Consider the following 23,833-nt stretch of genomic DNA (forward strand, 5'->3'; position numbering starts at 1 on the left):
GAAAACAGAACAAAGCACAAAAAACCCTCAAGTCCTACAGTTGAATAGAATGCCGTTACATGTCCAAGCAGTATTTGACTTCATCCTACCATTGCAACACGGGGCATATATGGAAACGAACACACGCAATGAATTGTCTCTAATCAGTCCCTACAGTTGTAAGGCACCTTGAAGCGTGCACCCCCATCATTAATCTTTGCGCATCTGTGCAAGGTAAACTCTTGAGTAGTCTTTGAAACGGCTCAAAGGAAACACGTGATTGATTCCATGTGCATCTGGGGTTAATTTCTTCTTTACATTTAATTCAAGGGAAAGGCTTGGGTCAGTTTCAGACGGTCTCAAACAGCAAGATTCAAGCGCACCACCTTCAGAGCAGTCTGTACAGCGAGAACGCCAATGGCTCCTCTGTTCCGGGGTGCGGTTGTGACCCCACAACCTGAAGTGTTGGTGGCAGACAAATGGAGACTAACAGGTGATGTCCTAGGACATGACTACATCGTGACGCTCAGTGGGGATGGGGTCCTCCGCTTGGAAAAGAGTGTGAGGCCCCTTTAGAAAAACATTTTGTTAACAGGCATTCCGCCTCAGCCTAAACACCTATAGCTTGCAAAGCGCATGCTATTAGACAGGCACCTCTGCAAGACCTTAAGAGTCTCTTAAACTAGTGATGGTAAGGTGTCCCCAATGGACGATGTTCGGCTTTCAAATCATCTCTCTGTGGAAGCGCTCAGATGCAGCTGTTTAAGGCTTAGAAGCAGCTGACTGTTTCACTACCTAGCTGATCACTGTCAGTCAGGGAGCTCAGAGGTGAAAAGCCTGTCTGAGAGACAATTCACCATCGATCAGTTCAATATGCTCCGTAGCAGCTCGGCGCATCTGAGATCATCTTGGTTACCCTGTAGCTCAGATGAGTGAGAGCGCGTGTGTGTGTACCACCGTGATTGGATGCCGATCCTTCTGCTGCCTAGCTTCCCTAATTTCGCAGATCACTGTAAAATAGCAAAGAAAAAAAATAAACTGTCTTTTCATCAGCGTGATCGACCCTAGCCAGTGTGCTTCAGTGGCCTAATGGGTAAGGCACTGGCCTTCTACACCAGGGATTGTGGTTTTGAGTTCACTCTAGGGTGCTCCTGTCCCATTATGAGCGTACAAATGTCCATGCCATTTGCGAAGCTGCAACCCCACCTTCCTCAGTGAGTATCTCAACTTTTTTCTCACATACAGTTTTGAGAAAAACCTTTGTAAACAACCCTCGGGAATGATGTGGATTTCTGCATGAATGGCTCCTAACATGTGATCTAATCTTTATCTAAGTCATAATAATTAATAGAGATAGTCTGATTTAACAAACAACACACGCCCAACATTTGACATTGCTGTTTCTTTATTGAACAAATGATTTAACCAATCAAGGTCATTGATGGAAAAAGTACGTGAACCCTTATATTAAGGAGCTAGTGGAACCTCCTCTATTGACAAAAACCTCAACCCCCACTTTCTGTAGCGGCCGATCAGACCTGAGCAGCGGTTAGGAGGTATTTTGGCCTATTCTTCTATGCAAAACTGTTTCAGTTCATGGATATTTTTGGGATGTCTTGCGCTGAACGGCCTGCTTCAGATCACGCCACAGCACTTCAATGGGATTGGGGTCAGGACTCTTACTTGGCCATCCCAAAATATGGAATTTCTTCTGTTTCAGCCACTCTGTTGTTGATGTACTCCTTTGTTTTTGTCATGTTGCATGACCCGGCGTCTTTCGGGTTTTAGATCACAGGCAGACACCCTGACATTCTGCTGTAGAATTTCCTGATACCACTTGGAATTCATCGGTCCCTCGATGATTGCAAGCCGTACAGCCTCCGCCATGCTTCCCAGTTGGGATGAGGTTTTGGAGTTGGTATGCAGTGTTTTGTTATCTCCAAACATAACGCTGTGCACATTTACCAACAAGTTCAACTTTTGTCACATCTGTCCACAGAACATTGTTCCAGGAGTTGCTGTGGAACATCCATGTGGTCTTTAGCAAACTTGAGAGGGGCAGTGGTGGTTTTTTTGGGGGGGGAGAGCAGTGGTTTCCTCCGTGGTGACCTCCCATGATCACCACTCCTGTTCAGATTTCTTCTTATGGTGGACTCATGAACACAGACGTAAGACAAAGTCAACCACCTGTTCGCTAGATCCCATCCCCACTCAGCTAGTCAAAGATTCCCTCGAAGGACTGGCAGGACCTATATTTAGTATGATGAATGCATCCCTTGCGTCAGGCGTTGTACCTCATCAATTTAAGGTAGCGGTTGTTAGACCGCTCCTTAAGAAGTCAAATTTGGATCCCCAAGTTCTTAACAACTACAGGCCTGTCTCAAAGGTCCCATTTCAATCTAAAAGTCTTGAGAGAATAGTTGTGGCCCAACTTCAATCGTCTCTGGATTCAAATAATATACTTGAGAAATTTCAGTCTGGTTTCCGCCCAGGCCACAGCACTGAAACTGCATTAACAAGAGTCGTAAATGAAATTCTCTTAGCTACTGATGCGGGGAATGCAACAGTGCTTGTGCTTCTAGATCTTAGTGCTGCCTTTGACACGGTTGACCTCTCTGTTTTGTCACACAGGCTTGAGTTTGAGGTTGGCTTATCTGGAACCGTCCTTAAGTGGTTTACTTCATATTTAACTCATCGTTTTCGTTCTGTTCAAATATCTAATAATTGTACTGCTTCATCAACGTCACCAGTTCAATTTGGTGATCAGTGCCGGGACCAATATTGCTCTCTCTCTCTACATGCTGCTGCTAGGTAGGATAACACGAAAACATAATTTGAACTTTCATTCATATGCTGATGACACTCAAATATACATTTCGTTTACACCAAACGACAACTTTTCTATTATCACTTTAGTTAAATGCATTAATGAAGGAAAGACTTGGATGTGTGAAAACTTTTTGTTACTCAACTCCGATAAAACTAGGGAGCTGTTTATTGGAGGCAACAATACTGATAGGACTACTATAACTTCTGCACTTAACTCAGAGGATTTAAACATTTGCCTCAAAGAGTCAGCACGTAACCTAGGCGTCATATTAGACACAAGGCTCTTAACAACTTCCATTGTTGAGTGCCTTGGGACAACCTTGTTGTGAAAGGCGCTATTTAGAAATACATTGAATTGAATTGAATTGACAATGTAAACTGTCGTGTGTGTTGTTTGTTAAATAAGACTGTCTTTATTTATTATTATGCCTCAGATGAAGACCAGATCACATTTTAAGAGCCATTCATGTAGAAATCCAGATCATTCCAAAGGGTTCACAAACTTTTTATCGCAAGTGTGCAACATTCACTCCACAAAGAAAACGGGTCATGAAAGCCGACAGATTTTTCAAAGGTTTCAGTACTGATGTCACTCCATGTAACTTTAATGACAGTGCGATGATCAAGGAACGCAGTGGGATCGCGGTTGCTCATGGGACGGGTTGGGGCTGCTGGTACATGTCAGGATGGCCGAGCGGTCTAAGGCGCTGCATTTAGGTCGCAGTCTTCCCTGGAGGTGTGGGTTCAAATCCCACTCCTGACAAAGAGCTTGATTGGTCTTCTTTGAGCTTTTTCGAAACAAATCAACACTAATCAAACACACTGGCGGGTTTTCGAAAAGCATCGAGGAGTGGACAGGATGCCCCTTTGGAATAGGGCTCAGAAAATGACGGAGAAGGGAAATTCCGTAAGATCCCACACATTGGAATCTGATTGGACAAAAGCTACGTCGTCTCCCGTGTGACAGGCGGGGATACTCACCACTATACTAACATGGAGCACTGGCATGCCGCGCGGATGTATTTCCTCTTATGGCCACTACTGTTTTCGGGTTTCGGCTTTTATTTGCATTCCTTCCAGAGGAGCGCGTAAAAATGAGTGTTCATCTGCGCCATCCTCACTCCTCCTCTGCTCCTCCTCGTGCACTAGGAAGACCTATGGAGTCGGTTCTTTCAGCTTTATGAATTGGGTTTTCAAAGGCTGGGAGTAGGGCACAAGACATGCGAACGCGTAGAGTCATTATCTGCTTCCAGGTGCGAAATGTCGTTTGTGGACGCAGAATAGTATATGTCCAAGGCAGCAGGTCCAAGTGATTTAGCGTTTTAAAAGTCGCGGGAAAAGCAAAACGGGTGCTTTTCCTTTGTTGCACAGGCACACGACCACACCGCAGGCGGCAGGACTCGAAGCTTCGCGGGGAGACCTCAACAGCTTTCTAGTCCATCGCCGTAACCACTCGGCCACAGCTGCAGCGTGCGTCACTGCTACCGCCGCCACTGCCTTCTTGATACAGTCTAACATAGAGTGCCGGGCGGCGGCGGAAACCTTTTTCAAAGTCGCTTTCCGTTTAACAACAAAAAAAAAACTTTCACAAAATGCATGCTAGCGGACAAACGCACCTCAGAGGACTTAAGGGTGGCTTCAAGTTGGAATGATAAAGTCTCCCCGTCCGGTCAGGAAAAGGGAACTTTGTTAGACAGAAAGAAGGAAGTAATAATAACGGAGAATTGTGTGCAAGGATCTTAGAAGCTGCGCAGCCCTGCAGTTTCAATAGCCCTTTTATTCGTGTCAGATGCTGGAATTGCCTTTTTTTTACGCTCCTACGAATGCGATGTCAACGAAAACAGAACCAAGCACAAAAAACCCTCAAGTCCTCCAGTTGCATAGAATGCCGATACGCGTCCAAGCAGTATTTGACTGCATCCTACCATTGCAACACGGGGCGTATATGGAAACGAACACGCGCTACGAATTGTCTCTAATCAGTCCCTACAGTTGTAAGGCGCCTTGAAGCGTGCACCCCCATCATTAATCTTTGCGCATCTGTGCAAGGTAAGCTCTTGAGCAGTCTTTGAAACGGCTCAAAGGAAACACATGATTGATTCCATGTGCATCTGGGGTTCATTTCTTATTTACATTTAATTCAAGGGAAAGGCTTGGGTCAGTTTCAGACGGCCTCCAACAGCGAGATTCAAGCGCCCCACCTTCAGAGCACTCTGCGCCCCGAGAACGCCAACGGCTCCTCTGCTCTCCGGGGTGCGGTTGTGACCCCGTAACCTACAGTGTTGGTGGCAGACAAATGGAGACTAACAGGTGACGTCTTAGGACATGACTACATTGTGACGCTCAGTGGGGTTGGGGACCTCTGCTTGGAAAAGAGTGCGAGACCCCTTTAGAAAAACATTTTGTTAACAGGCATTCCGCCTCAGCCTAAACACCTATAGCTTGCAAAGCGCATGCTATTAGACAGGCACCTCTGCAAGACCTTAAGAGTCTCTTAAACTAGTGATGGTAAGGTGTTCCCAATGGGCGATGTTCGGCTTTCAAATCATCTCTCTGTGGAAGCGCTCAGATGCAGCTGTTTAAGGCTTAGAAGCAGCTGACTGTTTCACCACCTAGCTGATCACTGTCAGTCAGGGAGCTCAGAGGTGAAAAGCCTGTCTGAGAGACAATTCGCCGTCGATCAGTTCAATGTGTTCCGTACCAGCTCGGCGCACCTGAGATCATCTTGGTTACCATGTAGCTCAGATCAGTGAGAGCGCGTGTGTGTGTGTACCACTGTGATTGGATGCCGGTCCTTCTCAGGTCACAGTAAACCTTCTGCTGCCTAACTTCCCTAATTCCGGGGATCCCTTTGAAAAAGCAAAGGAAAAATAAACTGGCTTTTCATCAGCGTGATCGACGCAACCCAGTGTGCCCCAGTGGCCTAATGGATAAGGCACTGGCCTCCTAAGCCAGGGATTGTGGGTTCGAGTCCCATCTGGGGTGCTCCTGTCTCCTTTTGAGCGTACGAATGTCCTTGCGATTTGCGAAGCTGCAACCCCACCTTACTCAGTGAGCGTCCCTGCTTTTCTCTCACATACAGTTGTGAGAAAAACTTTTGTAAACTGCTCTTCGGAATGATATGGATTTCTGCATGAATGGCTCCTAACATGTGATCTAATCTTTATCTAAGTCATAATAATTAATAGAGATAGTCTGATTTAACAAACAACACACGCCCAACATTTGACATTGCTGTTTCTTTATTGAACAAATGGTTTAAACAATCGAGGTCATTGATGGAAAAAGTACGTGAACCCTTATATTAAGGAGCTAGTGGAACCTCCTTTATTGACAAAAACCTCAACCCCCACTTTCTGTAGCGGCCGATCAGACCTGAGCAGCGGTTAGGAGGTATTTTGGCCTATTCTTCTATGCAAAACTGTTTCAGTTCATGGATATTTTTGGGATGTCTTGCGCTGAACGGCCTGCTTCAGATCACGCCACAGCACTTCAATGGGATTGGGGTCAGGACTCTTACTTGGCCATCCCAAAATATGGAATTTCTTCTGTTTCAGCCACTCTGTTGTTGATGTACTCCTTTGTTTTTGTCATGTTGCATGACCCGGCGTCTTTCGGGTTTTAGATCACAGGCAGACACCCTGACATTCTGCTGTAGAATTTCCTGATACCACTTGGAATTCATCGGTCCCTCGATGATTGCAAGCCGTACAGCCTCCGCCATGCTTCCCAGTTGGGATGAGGTTTTGGAGTTGGTATGCAGTGTTTTGTTATCTCCAAACATAACGCTGTGCACATTTACCAACAAGTTCAACTTTTGTCACATCTGTCCACAGAACATTGTTCCAGGAGTTGCTGTGGAACATCCATGTGGTCTTTAGCAAACTTGAGAGGGGCAGTGGTGGTTTTTTTGGGGGGGGAGAGCAGTGGTTTCCTCCGTGGTGACCTCCCATGATCACCACTCCTGTTCAGATTTCTTCTTATGGTGGACTCATGAACACAGACGTAAGACAAAGTCAACCACCTGTTCGCTAGATCCCATCCCCACTCAGCTAGTCAAAGATTCCCTCGGAGGACTGGCAGGACCTATATTTAGTATGATGAATGCATCCCTTGCGTCAGGCGTTGTACCTCATCAATTTAAGGTAGCGGTTGTTAGACCGCTCCTTAAGAAGTCAAATTTGGATCCCCAAGTTCTTAACAACTACAGGCCTGTCTCAAAGGTCCCATTTCAATCTAAAAGTCTTGAGAGAATAGTTGTGGCCCAACTTCAATCGTCTCTGGATTCAAATAATATACTTGAGAAATTTCAGTCTGGTTTCCGCCCAGGCCACAGCACTGAAACTGCATTAACAAGAGTCGTAAATGAAATTCTCTTAGCTACTGATGCGGGGAATGCAACAGTGCTTGTGCTTCTAGATCTTAGTGCTGCCTTTGACACGGTTGACCTCTCTGTTTTGTCACACAGGCTTGAGTTTGAGGTTGGCTTATCTGGAACCGTCCTTAAGTGGTTTACTTCATATTTAACTCATCGTTTTCGTTCTGTTCAAATATCTAATAATTGTACTGCTTCATCAACGTCACCAGTTCAATTTGGTGATCAGTGCCGGGACCAATATTGCTCTCTCTCTCTACATGCTGCTGCTAGGTAGGATAACACGAAAACATAATTTGAACTTTCATTCATATGCTGATGACACTCAAATATACATTTCGTTTACACCAAACGACAACTCTTCTATTATCACTTTAGTTAAATGCATTAATGAAGGAAAGACTTGGATGTGTGAAAACTTTTTGTTACTCAACTCCGATAAAACTAGGGAGCTGTTTATTGGAGGCAACAATACTGATAGGACTACTATAACTTCTGCACTTAACTCAGAGGATTTAAACATTTGCCTCAAAGAGTCAGCACGTAACCTAGGCGTCATATTAGACACAAGGCTCTTAACAACTTCCATTGTTGAGTGCCTTGGGACAACCTTGTTGTGAAAGGCGCTATTTAGAAATACATTGAATTGAATTGAATTGACAATGTAAACTGTCGTGTGTGTTGTTTGTTAAATAAGACTGTCTTTATTTATTATTATGCCTCAGATGAAGACCAGATCACATTTTAAGAGCCATTCATGTAGAAATCCAGATCATTCCAAAGGGTTCACAAACTTTTTATCGCAAGTGTGCAACATTCACTCCACAAAGAAAACGGGTCATGATAGCCGACAGATTTTTCAAAGGTTTCAGTACTGATGTCACTCCATGTAACTTTAATGACAGTGCGATGATCAAGGAACGCAGTGGGATCGCGGTTGCTCATGGGACGGGTTGGGGCTGCTGGTACATGTCAGGATGGCCGAGCGGTCTAAGGCGCTGCATTTAGGTTGCAGTCTTCCCTGGAGGCGTGGTTTCAAATCCCACTCCTGACAAAGAGCTTGATTGGTCCTCTTTTCTTTGAGCTTTTTCGAAACAAATCAACACTAATCAAACACACTGGCGGGTTTTCGAAAAGCATCGAGGAGTGGACAGGATGCCCCTTTGGAATAGGGCTCAGAAAATGACGGAGAAGGGAAATTCCGTAAGATCCCACACATTGGAATCTGATTGGACAAAAGCTACGTCGTCTCCCGCGTGACAGGCGGGGATACTCACCACTATACTAACATGGAGCACTGGCGTGCCGCGCGGATGTATTTCCTCTTATGGCCACTACTGTTTTCGGGTTTCGGCTTTTATTTGCATTCCTTCCAGAGGAGCGCGTAAAAATGAGTGGTCATCTGCGCCATCCTCACTCCTCCTCTGCTCCTCCTCGTGCACTAGGAAGACCTATGGAGTCGGTTCTTTCAGCTTTATGAATTGGGTTCAACCAGTTGATATCAATTTAATTCCTAAGAGTTATGTACTTGTTTTCAGTATCTAATGTAGAAGTTGTAACCAAGTTCACTTTATGAAACGGTCTAAATGAATGATATACTGAACGTATGTCCTCTTGATATATGTAACTCTTCGTAACTGACTGAATATATACCTTTTGTATTCTGATAACCCTCTCGATAAGATCTGTTAGGTTTATATGCATATTCTATGTATTAATAAATGTATCCTCGTGTATTAGTACCTGTGTGTGTGCGTTGTTTGAGTTATATCGCAAGGTTGGATTCTAAAGCCATTAAAAGAATCATTTTGGGATTTACTGCTACAATTAATAATTGTCCCCGTAAATGCCCAAACCCTACAGAACTGGTGCCTTCAGAGAGCACACTACACTAGGAAGACATATGGAGTCGGTTTTTTAAGCTTTATGAATTGGGTTTTCAAAGGCTGGGAGTAGGGCACAAGACATGCGAACGCGTAGAGTCATTATCTGCTTCCAGGTGCGAAATGTCGTTTGTGGACGCAGAATAGTATATGTCCAAGGCAGCAGGTCCAAGTGATTTAGCGTTTTAAAAGTCGCGGGAAAAGCAAAACGGGTGCTTTTCCTTTGTTGCACAGGCACACGACCACACCGCAGGCGGCAGGACTCGAAGCTTCGCGGGGAGACCTCAACGGCTTTCTAGTCCATCGCCGTAACCACTCGGCCACGGCTGCAGCGTGCGTCGCTGCTGCCGCCGCCACTGCCTTCTTGATACAGTCTAACATAGAGTGCCGGGCGGCGGCGGAAACCTTTTTCAAAGTCGCTTTCCGTTTAACAACAAAAAAAAAAACGTTCACAAAATGCATGCTAGCGGACAAACGCACCTCAGAGGACTTAAGGGTGGCTTCAAGTTGGAATGATAAAGTCTCCCCGTCCGGTCAGGAAAAGGGAACTTTGTTAGACAGAAAGAAGGAAGTAATAATAACGGAGAATTGTGTGCAAGGATCTTAGAAGCTGCGCAGCCCTGCAGTTTCAATAGCCCTTTTATTCGTGTCAGATGCTGGAATTGCCTTTTTTTTACGCTCTTACGAATGCGATGTCAACGAAAACAGAACCAAGCACAAAAAACCCTCAAGTCCTCCAGTTGCATAGAATGCCGATACGCGTCCAAGCAGTATTTGACTGCATCCTACCATTGCAACACGGGGCGTATATGGAAACGAACACGCGCTACGAATTGTCTCTAATCAGTCCCTACAGTTGTAAGGCGCCTTGAAGCGTGCACCCCCATCATTAATCTTTGCGCATCTGTGCAAGGTAAACTCTTGAGCAGTCTTTGAAACGGCTCAAAGGAAACACATGATTGATTCCATGTGCATCTGGGGTTCATTTCTTATTTACATTTAATTCAAGGGAAAGGCTTGGGTCAGTTTCAGATGGCCTCCAACAGCGAGATTCAAGCGCCCCACCTTCAGAGCACTCTGCGCCCCGAGAACGCCAACGGCTCCTCTGCTCTCCGGGGTGCGGTTGTGACCCCGTAACCTACAGTGTTGGTGGCAGACAAATGGAGACTAACAGGTGACGTCTTAGGACATGACTACATTGTGACGCTCAGTGGGGTTGGGGACCTCTGCTTGGAAAAGAGTGCGAGGCCCCTTTAGAAAAACATTTTGTTAACAGGCATTCCGCCTCAGCCTAAACACCTATAGCTTGCAAAGCGCATGCTATTAGACAGGCACCTCTGCAAGACCTTAAGAGTCTCTTAAACTAGTGATGGTAAGGTGTTCCCAATGGGCGATGTTCGGCTTTCAAATCATCTCTCTGTGGAAGCGCTCAGATGCAGCTGTTTAAGGCTTAGAAGCAGCTGACTGTTTCACCACCTAGCTGATCACTGTCATTCAGGGAGCTCAGAGGTGAAAAGCCTGTCTGAGAGACAATTCGCCGTCGATCAGTTCAATGTGTTCCGTACCAGCTCGGCGCACCTGAGATCATCTTGGTTACCATGTAGCTCAGATCAGTGAGAGCGCGTGTGTGTGTGTACCACTGTGATTGGATGCCGGTCCTTCTCAGGTCACAGTAAACCTTCTGCTGCCTAACTTCCCTAATTCCGGGGATCCCTTTGAAAAAGCAAAGGAAAAATAAACTGGCTTTTCATCAGCGTGATCAACGCAACCCAGTGTGCCCCAGTGGCCTAATGGATAAGGCACTGGCCTCCTAAGCCAGGGATTGTGGGTTCGAGTCCCATCTGGGGTGCTCCTGTCTCCTTTTGAGCGTACGAATGTCCTTGCGATTTGCGAAGCTGCAACCCCACCTTACTCAGTGAGCGTCCCTGCTTTTCTCTCACATACAGTTGTGAGAAAAACTTTTGTAAACTGCTCTTCGGAATGATATGGATTTCTGCATGAATGGCTCCTAACATGTGATCTAATCTTTATCTAAGTCATAATAATTAATAGAGATAGTCTGATTTAACAAACAACACACGCCCAACATTTGACATTGCTGTTTCTTTATTGAACAAATGGTTTAAACAATCGAGGTCATTGATGGAAAAAGTACGTGAACCCTTATATTAAGGAGCTAGTGGAACCTCCTTTATTGACAAAAACCTCAACCCCCACTTTCTGTAGCGGCCGATCAGACCTGAGCAGCGGTTAGGAGGTATTTTGGCCTATTCTTCTATGCAAAACTGTTTCAGTTCATGGATATTTTTGGGATGTCTTGCGCTGAACGGCCTGCTTCAGATCACGCCACAGCACTTCAATGGGATTGGGGTCAGGACTCTTACTTGGCCATCCCAAAATATGGAATTTCTTCTGTTTCAGCCACTCTGTTGTTGATGTACTCCTTTGTTTTTGTCATGTTGCATGACCCGGCGTCTTTCGGGTTTTAGATCACAGGCAGACACCCTGACATTCTGCTGTAGAATTTCCTGATACCACTTGGAATTCATCGGTCCCTCGATGATTGCAAGCCGTACAGCCTCCGCCATGCTTCCCAGTTGGGATGAGGTTTTGGAGTTGGTATGCAGTGTTTTGTTATCTCCAAACATAACGCTGTGCACATTTACCAACAAGTTCAACTTTTGTCACATCTGTCCACAGAACATTGTTCCAGGAGTTGCTGTGGAACATCCATGTGGTCTTTAGCAAACTTGAGAGGGGCAGTGGTGGTTTTTTTGGGGGGGGAGAGCAGTGGTTTCCTCCGTGGTGACCTCCCATGATCACCACTCCTGTTCAGATTTCTTCTTATGGTGGACTCATGAACACAGACGTAAGACAAAGTCAACCACCTGTTCGCTAGATCCCATCCCCACTCAGCTAGTCAAAGATTCCCTCGGAGGACTGGCAGGACCTATATTTAGTATGATGAATGCATCCCTTGCGTCAGGCGTTGTACCTCATCAATTTAAGGTAGCGGTTGTTAGACCGCTCCTTAAGAAGTCAAATTTGGATCCCCAAGTTCTTAACAACTACAGGCCTGTCTCAAAGGTCCCATTTCAATCTAAAAGTCTTGAGAGAATAGTTGTGGCCCAACTTCAATCGTCTCTGGATTCAAATAATATACTTGAGAAATTTCAGTCTGGTTTCCGCCCAGGCCACAGCACTGAAACTGCATTAACAAGAGTCGTAAATGAAATTCTCTTAGCTACTGATGCGGGGAATGCAACAGTGCTTGTGCTTCTAGATCTTAGTGCTGCCTTTGACACGGTTGACCTCTCTGTTTTGTCACACAGGCTTGAGTTTGAGGTTGGCTTATCTGGAACCGTCCTTAAGTGGTTTACTTCATATTTAACTCATCGTTTTCGTTCTGTTCAAATATCTAATAATTGTACTGCTTCATCAACGTCACCAGTTCAATTTGGTGATCAGTGCCGGGACCAATATTGCTCTCTCTCTCTACATGCTGCTGCTAGGTAGGATAACACGAAAACATAATTTGAACTTTCATTCATATGCTGATGACACTCAAATATACATTTCGTTTACACCAAACGACAACTCTTCTATTATCACTTTAGTTAAATGCATTAATGAAGGAAAGACTTGGATGTGTGAAAACTTTTTGTTACTCAACTCCGATAAAACTAGGGAGCTGTTTATTGGAGGCAACAATACTGATAGGACTACTATAACTTCTGCACTTAACTCAGAGGATTTAAACATTTGCCTCAAAGAGTCAGCACGTAACCTAGGCGTCATATTAGACACAAGGCTCTTAACAACTTCCATTGTTGAGTGCCTTGGGACAACCTTGTTGTGAAAGGCGCTATTTAGAAATACATTGAATTGAATTGAATTGACAATGTAAACTGTCGTGTGTGTTGTTTGTTAAATAAGACTGTCTTTATTTATTATTATGCCTCAGATGAAGACCAGATCACATTTTAAGAGCCATTCATGTAGAAATCCAGATCATTCCAAAGGGTTCACAAACTTTTTATCGCAAGTGTGCAACATTCACTCCACAAAGAAAACGGGTCATGATAGCCGACAGATTTTTCAAAGGTTTCAGTACTGATGTCACTCCATGTAACTTTAATGACAGTGCGATGATCAAGGAACGCAGTGGGATCGCGGTTGCTCATGGGACGGGTTGGGGCTGCTGGTACATGTCAGGATGGCCGAGCGGTCTAAGGCGCTGCATTTAGGTTGCAGTCTTCCCTGGAGGCGTGGTTTCAAATCCCACTCCTGACAAAGAGCTTGATTGGTCCTCTTTTCTTTGAGCTTTTTCGAAACAAATCAACACTAATCAAACACACTGGCGGGTTTTCGAAAAGCATCGAGGAGTGGACAGGATGCCCCTTTGGAATAGGGCTCAGAAAATGACGGAGAAGGGAAATTCCGTAAGATCCCACACATTGGAATCTGATTGGACAAAAGCTACGTCGTCTCCCGCGTGACAGGCGGGGATACTCACCACTATACTAACATGGAGCACTGGCGTGCCGCGCGGATGTATTTCCTCTTATGGCCACTACTGTTTTCGGGTTTCGGCTTTTATTTGCATTCCTTCCAGAGGAGCGCGTAAAAATGAGTGGTCATCTGCGCCATCCTCACTCCTCCTCTGCTCCTCCTCGTGCACTAGGAAGACCTATGGAGTCGGTTCTTTCAGCTTTATGAATTGGGTTCAACCAGTTGATATCAATTTAATTCCTAAGAGTTATGTACTTGTTTTCAGTATCTAATGTAGAAGTTGTAACCAAGTTCACTTTATGAAACGGTCTAAATGAATGATATACTGAACGTATGTCCTCTTGATATATGTAACTCTTCGTAACTGACTGAATATATACCTTTTGTATTCTGATAACCCTCTCGATAAGATCTGTTAGGTTTATATGCATATTCTATGTATTAATAAATGTATCCTCGTGTATTAGTACCTGTGTGTGTGCGTTGTTTGAGTTATATCGCAAGGTTGGATTCTAAAGCCATTAAAAGAATCATTTTGGGATTTACTGCTACAATTAATAATTGTCCCCGTAAATGCCCAAACCCTACAGAACTGGTGCCTTCAGAGAGCACACTACACTAGGAAGACATATGGAGTCGGTTTTTTAAGCTTTATGAATTGGGTTTTCAAAGGCTGGGAGTAGGGCACAAGACATGCGAACGCGTAGAGTCATTATCTGCTTCCAGGTGCGAAATGTCGTTTGTGGACGCAGAATAGTATATGTCCAAGGCAGCAGGTCCAAGTGATTTAGCGTTTTAAAAGTCGCGGGAAAAGCAAAACGGGTGCTTTTCCTTTGTTGCACAGGCACACGACCACACCGCAGGCGGCAGGACTCGAAGCTTCGCGGGGAGACCTCAACGGCTTTCTAGTCCATCGCCGTAACCACTCGGCCACGGCTGCAGCGTGCGTCGCTGCTGCCGCCGCCACTGCCTTCTTGATACAGTCTAACATAGAGTGCCGGGCGGCGGCGGAAACCTTTTTCAAAGTCGCTTTCCGTTTAACAACAAAAAAAAAAACGTTCACAAAATGCATGCTAGCGGACAAACGCACCTCAGAGGACTTAAGGGTGGCTTCAAGTTGGAATGATAAAGTCTCCCCGTCCGGTCAGGAAAAGGGAACTTTGTTAGACAGAAAGAAGGAAGTAATAATAACGGAGAATTGTGTGCAAGGATCTTAGAAGCTGCGCAGCCCTGCAGTTTCAATAGCCCTTTTATTCGTGTCAGATGCTGGAATTGCCTTTTTTTTACGCTCTTACGAATGCGATGTCAACGAAAACAGAACCAAGCACAAAAAACCCTCAAGTCCTCCAGTTGCATAGAATGCCGATACGCGTCCAAGCAGTATTTGACTGCATCCTACCATTGCAACACGGGGCGTATATGGAAACGAACACGCGCTACGAATTGTCTCTAATCAGTCCCTACAGTTGTAAGGCGCCTTGAAGCGTGCACCCCCATCATTAATCTTTGCGCATCTGTGCAAGGTAAACTCTTGAGCAGTCTTTGAAACGGCTCAAAGGAAACACATGATTGATTCCATGTGCATCTGGGGTTCATTTCTTATTTACATTTAATTCAAGGGAAAGGCTTGGGTCAGTTTCAGATGGCCTCCAACAGCGAGATTCAAGCGCCCCACCTTCAGAGCACTCTGCGCCCCGAGAACGCCAACGGCTCCTCTGCTCTCCGGGGTGCGGTTGTGACCCCGTAACCTACAGTGTTGGTGGCAGACAAATGGAGACTAACAGGTGACGTCTTAGGACATGACTACATTGTGACGCTCAGTGGGGTTGGGGACCTCTGCTTGGAAAAGAGTGCGAGGCCCCTTTAGAAAAACATTTTGTTAACAGGCATTCCGCCTCAGCCTAAACACCTATAGCTTGCAAAGCGCATGCTATTAGACAGGCACCTCTGCAAGACCTTAAGAGTCTCTTAAACTAGTGATGGTAAGGTGTTCCCAATGGGCGATGTTCGGCTTTCAAATCATCTCTCTGTGGAAGCGCTCAGATGCAGCTGTTTAAGGCTTAGAAGCAGCTGACTGTTTCACCACCTAGCTGATCACTGTCATTCAGGGAGCTCAGAGGTGAAAAGCCTGTCTGAGAGACAATTCGCCGTCGATCAGTTCAATGTGTTCCGTACCAGCTCGGCGCACCTGAGATCATCTTGGTTACCATGTAGCTCAGATCAGTGAGAGCGCGTGTGTGTGTGTACCACTGTGATTGGATGCCGGTCCTTCTCAGGTCACAGTAAACCTTCTGCTGCCTAACTTCCCTAATTCCGGGGATCCCTTTGAAAAAGCAAAGGAAAAATAAACTGGCTTTTCATCAGCGTGATCAACGCAACCCAGTGTGCCCCAGTGGCCTAATGGATAAGGCACTGGCCTCCTAAGCCAGGGATTGTGGGTTCGAGTCCCATCTGGGGTGCTCCTGTCTCCTTTTGAGCGTACGAATGTCCTTGCGATTTGCGAAGCTGCAACCCCACCTTACTCAGTGAGCGTCCCTGCTTTTCTCTCACATACAGTTGTGAGAAAAACTTTTGTAAACTGCTCTTCGGAATGATATGGATTTCTGCATGAATGGCTCCTAACATGTGATCTAATCTTTATCTAAGTCATAATAATTAATAGAGATAGTCTGATTTAACAAACAACACACGCCCAACATTTGACATTGCTGTTTCTTTATTGAACAAATGGTTTAAACAATCGAGGTCATTGATGGAAAAAGTACGTGAACCCTTATATTAAGGAGCTAGTGGAACCTCCTTTATTGACAAAAACCTCAACCCCCACTTTCTGTAGCGGCCGATCAGACCTGAGCAGCGGTTAGGAGGTATTTTGGCCTATTCTTCTATGCAAAACTGTTTCAGTTCATGGATATTTTTGGGATGTCTTGCGCTGAACGGCCTGCTTCAGATCACGCCACAGCACTTCAATGGGATTGGGGTCAGGACTCTTACTTGGCCATCCCAAAATATGGAATTTCTTCTGTTTCAGCCACTCTGTTGTTGATGTACTCCTTTGTTTTTGTCATGTTGCATGACCCGGCGTCTTTCGGGTTTTAGATCACAGGCAGACACCCTGACATTCTGCTGTAGAATTTCCTGATACCACTTGGAATTCATCGGTCCCTCGATGATTGCAAGCCGTACAGCCTCCGCCATGCTTCCCAGTTGGGATGAGGTTTTGGAGTTGGTATGCAGTGTTTTGTTATCTCCAAACATAACGCTGTGCACATTTACCAACAAGTTCAACTTTTGTCACATCTGTCCACAGAACATTGTTCCAGGAGTTGCTGTGGAACATCCATGTGGTCTTTAGCAAACTTGAGAGGGGCAGTGGTGGTTTTTTTGGGGGGGGAGAGCAGTGGTTTCCTCCGTGGTGACCTCCCATGATCACCACTCCTGTTCAGATTTCTTCTTATGGTGGACTCATGAACACAGACGTAAGACAAAGTCAACCACCTGTTCGCTAGATCCCATCCCCACTCAGCTAGTCAAAGATTCCCTCGGAGGACTGGCAGGACCTATATTTAGTATGATGAATGCATCCCTTGCGTCAGGCGTTGTACCTCATCAATTTAAGGTAGCGGTTGTTAGACCGCTCCTTAAGAAGTCAAATTTGGATCCCCAAGTTCTTAACAACTACAGGCCTGTCTCAAAGGTCCCATTTCAATCTAAAAGTCTTGAGAGAATAGTTGTGGCCCAACTTCAATCGTCTCTGGATTCAAATAATATACTTGAGAAATTTCAGTCTGGTTTCCGCCCAGGCCACAGCACTGAAACTGCATTAACAAGAGTCGTAAATGAAATTCTCTTAGCTACTGATGCGGGGAATGCAACAGTGCTTGTGCTTCTAGATCTTAGTGCTGCCTTTGACACGGTTGACCTCTCTGTTTTGTCACACAGGCTTGAGTTTGAGGTTGGCTTATCTGGAACCGTCCTTAAGTGGTTTACTTCATATTTAACTCATCGTTTTCGTTCTGTTCAAATATCTAATAATTGTACTGCTTCATCAACGTCACCAGTTCAATTTGGTGATCAGTGCCGGGACCAATATTGCTCTCTCTCTCTACATGCTGCTGCTAGGTAGGATAACACGAAAACATAATTTGAACTTTCATTCATATGCTGATGACACTCAAATATACATTTCGTTTACACCAAACGACAACTCTTCTATTATCACTTTAGTTAAATGCATTAATGAAGGAAAGACTTGGATGTGTGAAAACTTTTTGTTACTCAACTCCGATAAAACTAGGGAGCTGTTTATTGGAGGCAACAATACTGATAGGACTACTATAACTTCTGCACTTAACTCAGAGGATTTAAACATTTGCCTCAAAGAGTCAGCACGTAACCTAGGCGTCATATTAGACACAAGGCTCTTAACAACTTCCATTGTTGAGTGCCTTGGGACAACCTTGTTGTGAAAGGCGCTATTTAGAAATACATTGAATTGAATTGAATTGACAATGTAAACTGTCGTGTGTGTTGTTTGTTAAATAAGACTGTCTTTATTTATTATTATGCCTCAGATGAAGACCAGATCACATTTTAAGAGCCATTCATGTAGAAATCCAGATCATTCCAAAGGGTTCACAAACTTTTTATCGCAAGTGTGCAACATTCACTCCACAAAGAAAACGGGTCATGATAGCCGACAGATTTTTCAAAGGTTTCAGTACTGATGTCACTCCATGTAACTTTAATGACAGTGCGATGATCAAGGAACGCAGTGGGATCGCGGTTGCTCATGGGACGGGTTGGGGCTGCTGGTACATGTCAGGATGGCCGAGCGGTCTAAGGCGCTGCATTTAGGTTGCAGTCTTCCCTGGAGGCGTGGTTTCAAATCCCACTCCTGACAAAGAGCTTGATTGGTCCTCTTTTCTTTGAGCTTTTTCGAAACAAATCAACACTAATCAAACACACTGGCGGGTTTTCGAAAAGCATCGAGGAGTGGACAGGATGCCCCTTTGGAATAGGGCTCAGAAAATGACGGAGAAGGGAAATTCCGTAAGATCCCACACATTGGAATCTGATTGGACAAAAGCTACGTCGTCTCCCGCGTGACAGGCGGGGATACTCACCACTATACTAACATGGAGCACTGGCGTGCCGCGCGGATGTATTTCCTCTTATGGCCACTACTGTTTTCGGGTTTCGGCTTTTATTTGCATTCCTTCCAGAGGAGCGCGTAAAAATGAGTGGTCATCTGCGCCATCCTCACTCCTCCTCTGCTCCTCCTCGTGCACTAGGAAGACCTATGGAGTCGGTTCTTTCAGCTTTATGAATTGGGTTCAACCAGTTGATATCAATTTAATTCCTAAGAGTTATGTACTTGTTTTCAGTATCTAATGTAGAAGTTGTAACCAAGTTCACTTTATGAAACGGTCTAAATGAATGATATACTGAACGTATGTCCTCTTGATATATGTAACTCTTCGTAACTGACTGAATATATACCTTTTGTATTCTGATAACCCTCTCGATAAGATCTGTTAGGTTTATATGCATATTCTATGTATTAATAAATGTATCCTCGTGTATTAGTACCTGTGTGTGTGCGTTGTTTGAGTTATATCGCAAGGTTGGATTCTAAAGCCATTAAAAGAATCATTTTGGGATTTACTGCTACAATTAATAATTGTCCCCGTAAATGCCCAAACCCTACAGAACTGGTGCCTTCAGAGAGCACACTACACTAGGAAGACATATGGAGTCGGTTTTTTAAGCTTTATGAATTGGGTTTTCAAAGGCTGGGAGTAGGGCACAAGACATGCGAACGCGTAGAGTCATTATCTGCTTCCAGGTGCGAAATGTCGTTTGTGGACGCAGAATAGTATATGTCCAAGGCAGCAGGTCCAAGTGATTTAGCGTTTTAAAAGTCGCGGGAAAAGCAAAACGGGTGCTTTTCCTTTGTTGCACAGGCACACGACCACACCGCAGGCGGCAGGACTCGAAGCTTCGCGGGGAGACCTCAACGGCTTTCTAGTCCATCGCCGTAACCACTCGGCCACGGCTGCAGCGTGCGTCGCTGCTGCCGCCGCCACTGCCTTCTTGATACAGTCTAACATAGAGTGCCGGGCGGCGGCGGAAACCTTTTTCAAAGTCGCTTTCCGTTTAACAACAAAAAAAAAAACGTTCACAAAATGCATGCTAGCGGACAAACGCACCTCAGAGGACTTAAGGGTGGCTTCAAGTTGGAATGATAAAGTCTCCCCGTCCGGTCAGGAAAAGGGAACTTTGTTAGACAGAAAGAAGGAAGTAATAATAACGGAGAATTGTGTGCAAGGATCTTAGAAGCTGCGCAGCCCTGCAGTTTCAATAGCCCTTTTATTCGTGTCAGATGCTGGAATTGCCTTTTTTTTACGCTCTTACGAATGCGATGTCAACGAAAACAGAACCAAGCACAAAAAACCCTCAAGTCCTCCAGTTGCATAGAATGCCGATACGCGTCCAAGCAGTATTTGACTGCATCCTACCATTGCAACACGGGGCGTATATGGAAACGAACACGCGCTACGAATTGTCTCTAATCAGTCCCTACAGTTGTAAGGCGCCTTGAAGCGTGCACCCCCATCATTAATCTTTGCGCATCTGTGCAAGGTAAACTCTTGAGCAGTCTTTGAAACGGCTCAAAGGAAACACATGATTGATTCCATGTGCATCTGGGGTTCATTTCTTATTTACATTTAATTCAAGGGAAAGGCTTGGGTCAGTTTCAGATGGCCTCCAACAGCGAGATTCAAGCGCCCCACCTTCAGAGCACTCTGCGCCCCGAGAACGCCAACGGCTCCTCTGCTCTCCGGGGTGCGGTTGTGACCCCGTAACCTACAGTGTTGGTGGCAGACAAATGGAGACTAACAGGTGACGTCTTAGGACATGACTACATTGTGACGCTCAGTGGGGTTGGGGACCTCTGCTTGGAAAAGAGTGCGAGGCCCCTTTAAAAAAAACATTTTGTTAACAGGCATTCCGCCTCAGCCTAAACACCTATAGCTTGCAAAGCGCATGCTATTAGACAGGCACCTCTGCAAGACCTTAAGAGTCTCTTAAACTAGTGATGGTAAGGTGTTCCCAATGGGCGATGTTCGGCTTTCAAATCATCTCTCTGTGGAAGCGCTCAGATGCAGCTGTTTAAGGCTTAGAAGCAGCTGACTGTTTCACCACCTAGCTGATCACTGTCATTCAGGGAGCTCAGAGGTGAAAAGCCTGTCTGAGAGACAATTCGCCGTCGATCAGTTCAATGTGTTCCGTACCAGCTCGGCGCACCTGAGATCATCTTGGTTACCATGTAGCTCAGATCAGTGAGAGCGCGTGTGTGTGTGTACCACTGTGATTGGATGCCGGTCCTTCTCAGGTCACAGTAAACCTTCTGCTGCCTAACTTCCCTAATTCCGGGGATCCCTTTGAAAAAGCAAAGGAAAAATAAACTGGCTTTTCATCAGCGTGATCAACGCAACCCAGTGTGCCCCAGTGGCCTAATGGATAAGGCACTGGCCTCCTAAGCCAGGGATTGTGGGTTCGAGTCCCATCTGGGGTGCTCCTGTCTCCTTTTGAGCGTACGAATGTCCTTGCGATTTGCGAAGCTGCAACCCCACCTTACTCAGTGAGCGTCCCTGCTTTTCTCTCACATACAGTTGTGAGAAAAACTTTTGTAAACTGCTCTTCGGAATGATATGGATTTCTGCATGAATGGCTCCTAACATGTGATCTAATCTTTATCTAAGTCATAATAATTAATAGAGATAGTCTGATTTAACAAACAACACACGCCCAACATTTGACATTGCTGTTTCTTTATTGAACAAATGGTTTAAACAATCGAGGTCATTGATGGAAAAAGTACGTGAACCCTTATATTAAGGAGCTAGTGGAACCTCCTTTATTGACAAAAACCTCAACCCCCACTTTCTGTAGCGGCCGATCAGACCTGAGCAGCGGTTAGGAGGTATTTTGGCCTATTCTTCTATGCAAAACTGTTTCAGTTCATGGATATTTTTGGGATGTCTTGCGCTGAACGGCCCTGCTTCAGATCACGCCACAGCACTTCAATGGGATTGGGGTCAGGACTCTTACTTGGCCATCCCAAAATATGGAATTTCTTCTGTTTCAGCCACTCTGTTGTTGATGTACTCCTTTGTTTTTGTCATGTTGCATGACCCGGCGTCTTTCGGGTTTTAGATCACAGGCAGACACCCTGACATTCTGCTGTAGAATTTCCTGATACCACTTGGAATTCATCGGTCCCTCGATGATTGCAAGCCGTACAGCCTCCGCCATGCTTCCCAGTTGGGATGAGGTTTTGGAGTTGGTATGCAGTGTTTTGTTATCTCCAAACATAACGCTGTGCACATTTACCAACAAGTTCAACTTTTGTCACATCTGTCCACAGAACATTGTTCCAGGAGTTGCTGTGGAACATCCATGTGGTCTTTAGCAAACTTGAGAGGGGCAGTGGTGGTTTTTTTGGGGGGGGAGAGCAGTGGTTTCCTCCGTGGTGACCTCCCATGATCACCACTCCTGTTCAGATTTCTTCTTATGGTGGACTCATGAACACAGACGTAAGACAAAGTCAACCACCTGTTCGCTAGATCCCATCCCCACTCAGCTAGTCAAAGATTCCCTCGGAGGACTGGCAGGACCTATATTTAGTATGATGAATGCATCCCTTGCGTCAGGCGTTGTACCTCATCAATTTAAGGTAGCGGTTGTTAGACCGCTCCTTAAGAAGTCAAATTTGGATCCCCAAGTTCTTAACAACTACAGGCCTGTCTCAAAGGTCCCATTTCAATCTAAAAGTCTTGAGAGAATAGTTGTGGCCCAACTTCAATCGTCTCTGGATTCAAATAATATACTTGAGAAATTTCAGTCTGGTTTCCGCCCAGGCCACAGCACTGAAACTGCATTAACAAGAGTCGTAAATGAAATTCTCTTAGCTACTGATGCGGGGAATGCAACAGTGCTTGTGCTTCTAGATCTTAGTGCTGCCTTTGACACGGTTGACCTCTCTGTTTTGTCACACAGGCTTGAGTTTGAGGTTGGCTTATCTGGAACCGTCCTTAAGTGGTTTACTTCATATTTAACTCATCGTTTTCGTTCTGTTCAAATATCTAATAATTGTACTGCTTCATCAACGTCACCAGTTCAATTTGGTGATCAGTGCCGGGACTAATATTGCTCTCTCTCTCTACATGCTGCTGCTAGGTAGGATAACACGAAAACATAATTTGAACTTTCATTCATATGCTGATGACACTCAAATATACATTTCGTTTACACCAAACGACAACTCTTCTATTATCACTTTAGTTAAATGCATTAATGAAGGAAAGACTTGGATGTGTGAAAACTTTTTGTTACTCAACTCCGATAAAACTAGGGAGCTGTTTATTGGAGGCAACAATACTGATAGGACTACTATAACTTCTGCACTTAACTCAGAGGATTTAAACATTTGCCTCAAAGAGTCAGCACGTAACCTAGGCGTCATATTAGACACAAGGCTCTTAACAACTTCCATTGTTAAGTGCCTTGGGACAACCTTGTTGTGAAAGGCGCTATTTAGAAATACATTGAATTGAATTGAATTGACAATGTAAACTGTCGTGTGTGTTGTTTGTTAAATAAGACTGTCTTTATTTATTATTATGCCTCAGATGAAGACCAGATCTCATTTTAAGAGCCATTCATGTAGAAATCCAGATCATTCCAAAGGGTTCACAAACTTTTTATCGCAAGTGTGCAACATTCACTCCACAAAGAAAACGGGTCATGAAAGCCGACAGATTTTTCAAAGGTTTCAGTACTGATGTCACTCCATGTAACTTTAATGACAGTGCGATGATCAAGGAACGCAGTGGGATCGCGGTTGCTCATGGGACGGGTTGGGGCTGCTGGTACATGTCAGGATGGCCGAGCGGTCTAAGGCGCTGCATTTAGGTCGCAGTCTTCCCTGGAGGTGTGGGTTCAAATCCCACTCCTGACAAAGAGCTTGATTGGTCTTCTTCGAGCTTTTTCGAAACAAATCAACACTAATCAAACACACTGGCGGGTTTTCGAAAAGCATCGAGGAGTGGACAGGATGCCCCTTTGGAATAGGGCTCAGAAAATGACGGAGAAGGGAAATTCCGTAAGATCCCACACATTGGAATCTGATTGGACAAAAGCTACGTCGTCTCCCGTGTGACAGGCGGGGATACTCACCACTATACTA

The 23,833-nt window shown here is 45.0% G+C and overlaps 9 non-coding genes across 9 annotated transcripts; all 9 read left to right on the plus strand.

Moving 5' to 3' along the window:
• The first annotated feature begins 3,488 nt into the window (after window positions 1-3,488).
• On the plus strand, window positions 3,489-3,571 carry trnal-uag (transfer RNA leucine (anticodon UAG)). The gene has a single exon. It is a non-coding gene; the product is annotated as a tRNA-Leu (tRNA).
• A 2,149-nt stretch (window positions 3,572-5,720) lies between these two features.
• Window positions 5,721-5,793, plus strand: trnar-ccu (transfer RNA arginine (anticodon CCU)). The gene has a single exon. It is a non-coding gene; the product is annotated as a tRNA-Arg (tRNA).
• Window positions 5,794-8,154: 2,361 nt separating this feature from the next.
• Window positions 8,155-8,237, plus strand: trnal-uag (transfer RNA leucine (anticodon UAG)). Its single transcript has one exon. It is a non-coding gene; the product is annotated as a tRNA-Leu (tRNA).
• A 2,605-nt stretch (window positions 8,238-10,842) lies between these two features.
• On the plus strand, window positions 10,843-10,915 carry trnar-ccu (transfer RNA arginine (anticodon CCU)). Its single transcript has one exon. It is a non-coding gene; the product is annotated as a tRNA-Arg (tRNA).
• A 2,361-nt stretch (window positions 10,916-13,276) lies between these two features.
• Window positions 13,277-13,359, plus strand: trnal-uag (transfer RNA leucine (anticodon UAG)). Its single transcript has one exon. It is a non-coding gene; the product is annotated as a tRNA-Leu (tRNA).
• Window positions 13,360-15,964: 2,605 nt separating this feature from the next.
• trnar-ccu (transfer RNA arginine (anticodon CCU)) lies at window positions 15,965-16,037 on the plus strand. The gene has a single exon. It is a non-coding gene; the product is annotated as a tRNA-Arg (tRNA).
• Window positions 16,038-18,398: 2,361 nt separating this feature from the next.
• On the plus strand, window positions 18,399-18,481 carry trnal-uag (transfer RNA leucine (anticodon UAG)). Its single transcript has one exon. It is a non-coding gene; the product is annotated as a tRNA-Leu (tRNA).
• A 2,606-nt stretch (window positions 18,482-21,087) lies between these two features.
• Window positions 21,088-21,160, plus strand: trnar-ccu (transfer RNA arginine (anticodon CCU)). The gene has a single exon. It is a non-coding gene; the product is annotated as a tRNA-Arg (tRNA).
• Window positions 21,161-23,522: 2,362 nt separating this feature from the next.
• trnal-uag (transfer RNA leucine (anticodon UAG)) lies at window positions 23,523-23,605 on the plus strand. The gene has a single exon. It is a non-coding gene; the product is annotated as a tRNA-Leu (tRNA).
• The last annotated feature ends 228 nt before the right edge of the window (window positions 23,606-23,833 follow it).

This window comes from Atractosteus spatula, unplaced genomic scaffold (assembly GCF_055471065.1).
Source record: "Atractosteus spatula isolate fAtrSpa1 unplaced genomic scaffold, fAtrSpa1.hap1 Scaffold_24, whole genome shotgun sequence".
In the NCBI taxonomy this organism is placed as follows: Eukaryota; Metazoa; Chordata; class Actinopteri; order Semionotiformes; family Lepisosteidae; genus Atractosteus; species Atractosteus spatula.